Here is a 9,299-nt window from a genome sequence, read left to right as displayed (position 1 = left end):
GGGGCGTTAGAGAGGAGTAGGGAATTTGGGTAAATTGGAAGGGGAGGTGAACCATGAGAGACTATGGACTCAGAAAACAATCTGATGGGTTTGAAGTGGCGGGGAGGGTGAGAGGTTGGGGTACCAGGTGGTGGGTATTATAGAGGGCACGGCTTGCATGGAGCACTGGGTGTGGTGAAAAAATAGTGAATAATGTTTTTCTGAAAATAAATAAATTGGAAAAAAAATACTGGATTTGATGAGGCCAAACACACAAATCCTTTTGAAAAACCGGGAAAAAAATTTGATGGAAAATCAAATATTTCAGTCAGTTTAATGAATTTCGGTCAGAATTTATGGGGTAATATGTAAGGAAGTATGTGACTGAGGGAAGTGATCTGGGATTGGTCAGGTAAATTAAATTATTCGGAAGCCAGAAAATAGCTAGGGAAACAGAGACACATATTTTTACTTTTCCCCACCAGACTTATGTTTTCCCATTTTTTTGTGCATAGAAAGACCCTGTATATAGATATGTCTTGAAGAGATTTTAAAATAAGATGAACACTTGATTTTCCAGACTAGATAATACTTCACACATTTTCTAAATTTATGTTTTTCTACACATTGGTTTGAGTGAGAGACTTTAAATTCTAATCTCACAAAATAGTTAAAAACACTTTTATACATAATACCCTGATCCTGAGTAAAGAACTAAGATCAGGGTCCCTGGGTGGTGGCAGTGGGTTAAACCTCTGCCTTTGGCTCAGGTCATTATCTCAGGGTCCTGGGATCCAGCCCTGCCTTGGGCTCTCTGCTCAGCAGGGATTCTGCTTCTCTCACCTCCGGCTGCCTGCCTCTCTGACTACTCTTGACCTCTGTATGTCAAATAAATAAATAAAAAATTTTTTAAAAAAAGAACTAAGATCATGGCAACAATTTCTTAATGTTTGATTTTTGACTAAATTTTCATTCTTTTACTGATTTTCTCTTTGTTAGTAAAATTCTGAATTGGTTTATCTGAAATATTTGTATATAATTGTTTTCAGAAGTTACAAAAGAAATTCCTTTTGTCATAAAATTAGCATACCTTACACTGTTGATATTCTGAGAGCTTTGTGAGTTTTACCTGGAATATTTCCTAAAAAGCCACAATTGTATTGATGAGGGAGAATGAGGCTGGCTGAAGACAAAGCAAAAGCTGGTGCCTTGCACCACCCCCCATCCACTCCCCCTCAGTCATATGTGTAGCATTCCTCAGGCAGCCCTGACTGCCATGAACAATAAGCAAATAGTTAACTTGCAGAGCTCACAATCCTGCTAGACAGGAGTCTCCCTTGGCTTACTAATGTTCTAAATCTCACTATCAAAGACAATTGATAGCAGGATTGTGACATCCCACCAAAAAGTCTCCCAAAAGACAACATTGATTAAGCCACAAGGAGGTAGGCCTCTGACCTCCTGGCACCTTATAGGCCCTCTTTAGCATATAAAAACTCCGTTGAAACCTCCCTTCCCCTCACCTTCCCCCAATGGTAGGGTACATAACCTGCCACTCCTCATAACAAGTCCCTGTGCTTTAATAAACCACCATTTTCTAGAACTTCATCAGTATCACTAAATAACATAATCATTTTTGATGAAGTTCTAGAACCTAGGTGAGGTTCGGTGGGCTGAGGTCCGGAGCCGATGACCAAGAAAGAATTCTTGAGACATCTTTGATGCAAAATGGTGGTTTATTAAAGCACGGGGACAGGACCCGTGGGCAGGAAGAGCTGCTGCTGCCCCGGGTTGTGAGGGTAGGCGTGTTATATACCTTGCGGTTGAGGGGAGGTGGTGAAGGGATGGGAGATTTCGACAGAGCTCTCACGTGCTAAGGTGGGCCTACAAGGTGCCGGCGGGGGGGGGGGTGGGGAGTCCTTGCCCTTATGACTTGATCAATGTCGTTTTTAGGTCAGGCATTAACATCAAGATAGTTGGGAGATTCTTAGTGGGGTATTATGACCCTGCTGTCATTTACATTCCCCTCTACCTCCCTCTCCTCCAGTTTATGGTGGGGAGGAGACATTAGGGCTTCAGGAAATGAGAGTTATTTGCCTCTGGAAATTTGTGCTATTGATAAGCTAACCTCCCTGTTTAGATCTCTAGGATACCTGTAGAGCAAGGGAGATTCCTGTTCTGCAGGACTGCGATCCCTGCAAGTTAACTATTTATCGTTTTATGGCAGTCAGGGGTGCCTGAGGAATGCTACACATATGGAGGGGAGCGGGTGAAGAGGGGGTGCAAGGCGCCAGCTTTTGCTGTGTCCTCAGCCAGCCTCCTGCTCCCTCATTAATTTTCATTGTCCTGTTAATAAACTTCAACACTTAGGGAACTTATTTTTTTTTACTATTTTATTTATTTATTTGACAGACAGAGATCACAAGTAGGCAGAGAGGCAGACAGAGAGAGAGGAGGAAGCAGGCCCCCGCTGAGCAGAGAGCCCAATGTGGGGCTCGATCCCAGGTCCCTGAGCCGAAGGCAGAGGCTTTAACCCACTGAGCCACCCAGGTGCCCCAACACTTAGGGAACTTAAGCTTTTGTTTCATTTGCATAGGAGTTAAAAAATTTACTATAACTTTTCCTGATAGAAAGATTAGGTGTGAACTGTCCACATTTGAGTTTATGAAACTTTTCAGTAGAAAAGAAAACCTGGACTATAAGAAATTCAACTCATTTTGTTAACATATACTTTGAGGACTTGCAAACATTTCTTTCTATTTTAGTAAATCTTTGATAAATTATAAAGTTATTTTTTTTCTAAGATTTTATTTTATTTATTTATTTTTTTTTGTCAGAGAGATATACAGGAGAGAAGGAACAAATGCAGGGAAAGTAGAAGAAGGAGAAAAGGCTTCCTTCAGAGCAGGGAGCCCAAGGCAGGGCTTGATCCCAGAACCTGCTCATCTCATGACCTGAGCAGAAGGCAGGCACATTTTTTTCTAATTTAAATTTATTTTTTCAGTGTTCCAAGATTCATTATTTATGCGTCACACCCAGTGCTCCATGTAATATGTGCCCTTCTTAATACCCACCATCAGATTCACCCATTCCTCCACCCTCTCCCTTCCAAAACCCTCAGTTTGTTTCTAGAATCCAGTCTCTCATAATTTGTCTTCCCCTCTTATTTCCCCAACTCACTTTTCCTTTCTTTTTCAATGTAGAAAGCAGACACTTAATAACGGAGCCACTAAACCAACAATTCCCTTATAATAAATTTAAACAATCTTTGTTTTATTTTTTCTTCCCAGACTATACCTTTTTAATTAGTCAAAATCTGGATATTGAAAGCATTTTTATATTCACAAGTAAAACACATAAAAGCTTTTCTCAGTTAAATAGTCATTCACCATTAGTAAGCAACTTCTTTTTTCATAGCTCACTTTAAAGAATTATGTGATCAGTTATTTTTAACTTAGATCACTCAACCTATAAAGGTAAATACTGGGCATAGTTCTCTTCTTTTATAATTAGATATTTTTAGGACTTCTAAAAAAGGACATCAGGTTTCAAGGTAAAAACACCTGAAATCCTCATAAATGAATTAAAATTAGCAAAAAGCTCCAGACTGCCTCAAGTTGAAGTCATTAAATACTTGAAAAACCAATCAATTTCTTACTTATAAAATAAATTTTTAAAATTAATTATTTATTTATTTGGAAGAGAGAGCACAAGTAAGCAGAGAGGCAAGCAGAGAGAGAGAGGGAGAAACATGTTCTCTCTGCTGAGCAGGGAGCCTGATGCAAGCCTCAATCCCCAGGACCCTGGGATCATTACCTGAGCCAAAGGTAGATGCTTAAATGACTGAGCAATCCAGGCACACCCAGCATCTTCTTTATCTTGGATTTCTATGTGATAAAGTAAAATACCTACAAGAGCAGACAATTTTGGATTAAAAAAATGGTTTATTTTATTTTATACATTCAAAGCAATGCTTATCAAAACACTACCAGCACTGCACAGAGCTGGAACAAGCAATCTTAAAATTTGTAGGAACCATAAAAACCCCAGAGAGTCAAAATAATGTTGAAAAGAAGACCAAAGCAGGAGGTGTCACAATTCTGGACTTCAAGCTGTATTATAAAGCTATAATCATTAAGACAGTGTGATACTGACATATGTATGTAAGCAACTATTTTATTTTTTTATATTTTAGCCAGAGGCTTCCATTGAGGTTAAACAATAACCTTGTTGTTTAACCCTTCAACTGTCCCCGCTCCCCTTCCCCCAGGGTACTTACTTGAAATCAAGTCCCAGAAACCAGCCTCAGGTAACAAAGCTCAAATACAAGGGTTAGTCAGGCCAGGTGGAGACATCCCATCAGTGGAGGGATGCACACTGTCTCCCCAGTTACCAAGGAGTATGGGCCCCGCCCTTTGGCAGCCTTTTAGGCGCCAATCCTAATCAAGGTAATAGGTTGGTTCAAATGTCTACTAGGGTAAATTGTAATTGCATGACTGTGCACCTTTCTCTGTGTTACAGTTTCAATGGCCACCTGTGCATGGCATGGCCTTTGCCCTTAAGAGCTTGTCTATAAAACAGAAAAGGGTCGCCCTCTCTGTAAGAGGTATGGCCCTGGCTGGTCACTTTGATTCTTGATGCTTGGCATGAAATAAAGCTTTGCTTGACCTTCACTTTGTATCAGTCTAACTCCTTTCATCACGGATCCATTATTGGGGCATATCCTAGGGGGGCTTGTCCAGGATTAAATGACGAGGACTGGGACAGCATCAGAATTTCCGGGAAAAGCCTCTAGAGGTAAGAGGTAAGATCTGGAGATCCCATATGTAGGGGGTCAGGAAGCCCCCGCCAGCGGCAGGCTCTGGGTGAGGGCCGCTGGGTCTGGTTCTGTCTGTCTGGTTGCAGAGTTCTGGGAATAGCCCACCAAGGAGAATCTGGATGCAGCCATGCTCCCCAGGGCTGGAGAGGATGTGGGGATGCCCCTTCCCTCCACTGGTAGATTGCCAGGGGTTTTGAGTCCCCCTTGACAGTCAGGGGGTTTGAATCCCCCTAGGCGGTCACGGTCAGGGGGTTTGAGTCCCCCTAGACAATTGGGGGGTTCAAGTCACCCCAGGTGGTCACGGTCAGGGGATTCGAGTGCACCTAGGTGGTCACTTCTGGTTCTGAAACATTGGGCCTGAGGTTGTCTTTGTTTTGTCTTTTTGTTGTCTGTTCTGTTGTTCATTCTGATTGTAGGGGATGGAGAAAATTCCCACCAACAGCAGGTTCTGAGTAAGAACTGCTGGGCCTGTGGTTGTCTTTGTCTTGTCTTTTTGTTGTCTGCTGTGCTGTTTGTTGTGTGTGAAGGAATGGGGCAAGCAGAGAGTTAGGGGACTCAGACTTTCTTCTCTCCATTCCTCCTAAAAGATGTGGGGCTTTTCCCTCACTCATTTCGTGTGTTAAGGACTATAACTGGAGCCAGCTGGGATTAGTCTAACTCGAGACAGAGACTTTAAGGAATATTCCCAAGCAGCTGCCAAAACAAACTTTGTTTCATTCCTTGCCTTCACTGACTGGACTTGGACTGCCCAGCCCCTCCCCCTTGCTGGCGGGGAAACCATGATGTATGCTCCTCTCTTGGAGCTGATGAGCCTTAGAACTGGGAACACTTTCTCTGCGTTCTGGTGGCACTTTGTTCTGTTCTTCACTGTTGGAAAACAAAAAGAGCACCCCCTGGACCTAACACTCCCACTCCGGATCTTCCAACCCAAGTCTCAGATAAACATTCGAAATGGAGTCGGCCCAGGTGGAACATATATCAATATTTGAACTAAGTTAAATTTGTTGGGTTAATTAGGATAAATATGTCTTTTGAGTTAACAGTAGTAAATGTGAAACTTCAGTATTTTTACTTCAGGTCAAATAAGCTCGTGTTATTTGTTAAAACCTGTGTTAAATCTATTAACAAAGAGATGACTAAACTGATGGTTAACTGTCTGTCTCAAAGTTTTAATGGGTAATTGTTAAAGTAGCTTTCAAAGTCTTTGGTAACCTGAAACTTTAACCAAATGGGATAAAATGCTAGATGCTGGTTGCTGGAACTAGGTTTGTGCTTTTGAAATCTGTTGGTAAACATGTTTTGTGCTTAACTCATTGTTAAATTTGCCATCTAAAAAATTCTATTGTAACAGTCCACGATTGGTTTATATTTAGTCTTCAGTAGAAGTTAAGGTATTTCTAAGAGTACAAAATTCTGCTAAATGTACCTAAGACTGATAGAAATGAGGGAAGCAACTCTGTTTGTAAAAAAGTAGGAGATATGTAAAAGTAGAGGAAAAGACCTGATGCATGAACCTGTTAGAAAAATAAAGAGAGATAAACAGCCCCGAGGCCACTGTCGTAGCTACATCCATTCATAAAATGGAAGGGGAGTCTGATCGCCTCCCATTAGCCAGGGATACCCAGAGGGGGGGTGTCCAACCTATTCTAATGAGGAGTGACTGTGTGAATCTGTCTGTATGGCTCCACCGCTTCAGCTCTGGAGTCTGAGTGAGCTGAACCCTGAGTCTCGAGGGGCATCATATGGCATAAGGGTCATCTACTCCACGGAGTAGCCTGGTCCAGGACTTATACGGACAGACCTTAGCTAAGACACTCCTAAGTTCCCGCGAGGGACGTGAGCAGCACAGCATCTGAAAGGTCCCCCTTCCCTTGTTTGTGATGTCATTCACGATGGGAGGGAAACCCAGAAAACTCTCAAGACTGCATCCTTAAGAGAAAAAAAAAAAAGGAAAGACACTGGTTTAGAAAAGCTGGTTTTCTCTCTGTTTAAAAGGGAACAAGCTCAAATACAAGGGTTAGTCAGGCCAGGTGGAGACATCCGATCAATAGGGGGATGCATACTGTCTCCCTAGTTACCAAGGAGTATGGGCCCCGCCTTTTGGGAGCCTTTTAGGTGCCAATCCTAACCAAGGTGATAGGCTGGTTCAAATGTGTACTAGGGTAAATTGTAATTCACTTGGTCACCTAGCATGACTGTGCAGCTTTCTCTGTGTGTTACATTTTCATTGGCCACCTGTGCGTGGCATGGCCTTTGCCCTTAAAAGCTTGTCTGTAAAACAGAGAAGGGTCGCCCTCTCTGTAGGACGCATGGATCTGGCCAGTCAGTTTGATTCTTGATGCTTGGCCTGAAATAAAGCTTTGCTTGAACTTCACTTTGTATCAGTCTCACTCCTTTAATCACGGACCCATTATTGGGGCATGTCAATACACACACACACACACACACACACACACACCTGACATATATGTGTGTGTATGTGTGTGTGTCTGTGTGTGTGTATGCACACAACCAGTAAAGATTATTCATTGGAAAAAAGAGTCTCTTTAATAAATGATGTTCGGGAAAATGGACAGCAATATGCAGAAGAGTGAAACTGGACCACTTCGTTATACCATACACAAAAATAAATTTACAATGGATGAAAGACCTAAATGTGGGACAGTAATCCATCAAAATTCCAGAGGAGAACATAGGCAGCAACCTCTTTGACCTGGGCTGCAGCAACGTTTTGCTGGATATGTCTCCAGAGCAAGGGAAACAGAAGCAAAAATGAACTACTGGGACTTCATCAAGGTGAAAACCTTCTGCACAGCAAAAGAAAGAGTAAACAAAACTAAAAGTCAACTTACAGATTGGGAGAATATATTTGCAAATTATATATAAGATAAAGGACTAATATCCAAAATTTATATATAGCTTATCAAACTCACTCTAAACAAAAGAAAATAAATTAAGTCAAAAAATGGGCTCAATGGGGTGCCTGGGTGGCTCAGTGGGTTAAGCCACTGCCTTCGGCTCGGGTCATGATCTCAGGGTCCTGGGATCGAGTCCCGCATCGGGTTCTCTTCAGCGGGGAGTCTGATTCCTCCTCTCTCTCTCTCTCTGCCTGCCTCTCTGCCTACTTGTGATCTCTCTCTGTCAAATATATAAATAAAATTTAAAAAAAAATGGGCTCAAGATAGGATCAGACATTTCTTCAAAGACGATAAACAGATGGCTAATAAACACATTAAAAATGCTGAACATCACATAGAATCAAGGAAATAAAAATCAAAACCACAATGCGATACTACCTCACACTGGTCAGAATCACTCATATTAATAATAGATGACAGACAAGTGCATTCCTTAATCCCCATCACCTATTTAACCCATTCTCCTCACCCGCCTCCCCTCTGGTGAGTATCATTTTGTTCTCTACAGCTAAGAGCATATTTTTTGGTTTGCCTCCCTTCTCTTTTTCTCCCCTCTGCTCATTTGTTTGGTTTCTTAAATTCCACATATAAGTCAAATCATATATTTGTATTTTTCTGACTTATTTGTGTCACTTAGCATAATACCCAGCAGCTCCATTCATGTCATTGCATTGGAAGACTTCACTCATGTTTTAGAAGTAAATTGTATAGAAACATTTCCAAATCTAGCAAGACACTAAAAATGGTAGGTGTTTTAAAATCAACTCTTGTGACTTATTGATCATGCGATATGGGTCGGTGTTCCCTTAGAAATTATAATTGTTACCTCAAATTAACTAAACAGTAATCTAATTTTCTACTTAAATAATCCACTCCTGGGGCACTTGCATGGCTCACTCAGTTAAGCATCTATCTTCAACACAGGTTATATCCCAGGGCCCTGTGTTCAAGCCCCACATAGGGCTCCCTGCTCAGTGGGGAGCCTGCTTCTCCCTCTGGTGCTCCACCTGCTTGTGCTCTCTAGCTCTGTCAAATAAATAAATAAAATCTTTAAAAATAAAAGTTAAAAAACCCACTCCTTAAATTATCTAACTTAAAATATCTAGGTTGTTAAATTTATCCCCTAAAGTAATATTTTAATAAAAATAAACTGAACTAAAAACAAACAAAACCGGAGCTAATAATTTTGATTACTTCTTCCTCTTGTAATAATCTAATAAATGTTCTCCATAATTTGCAAATATGAGTATCTTATTTATAAGAAGGTAAATAAATAATATAAAACCTTTTATGTAACAATATAAAGGACATATTTTTCTATCTTGTAGAACTTAGAGATAATTCATTATTGTTTTAATTAAGCTACTTATGAAATTACACACTGATTTATATCTTTGCTTACTTATTTAGTTGTTCCAGAACTTACTGATTGAAATCCTAAAGTTTCCCAGTTCATGATCAGGAACAAGGAACTCAACAATGAATAAGAGATTATGGCATGGTATTTTAATAATGGAGATACACATGCAATGGAGCATATTTTAAATGTTCCTAGGATAAACTCTTCTAATTTACATATTTTA

The sequence above is a fragment of the Neovison vison genome, chromosome 12 (assembly GCF_020171115.1).
Source record: "Neovison vison isolate M4711 chromosome 12, ASM_NN_V1, whole genome shotgun sequence".
NCBI classification, from domain to species: Eukaryota; Metazoa; Chordata; class Mammalia; order Carnivora; family Mustelidae; genus Neogale; species Neogale vison.
The sequence above is the reverse complement of the archived record's forward strand: the minus strand, read 5'-3'. Positions refer to the sequence as shown.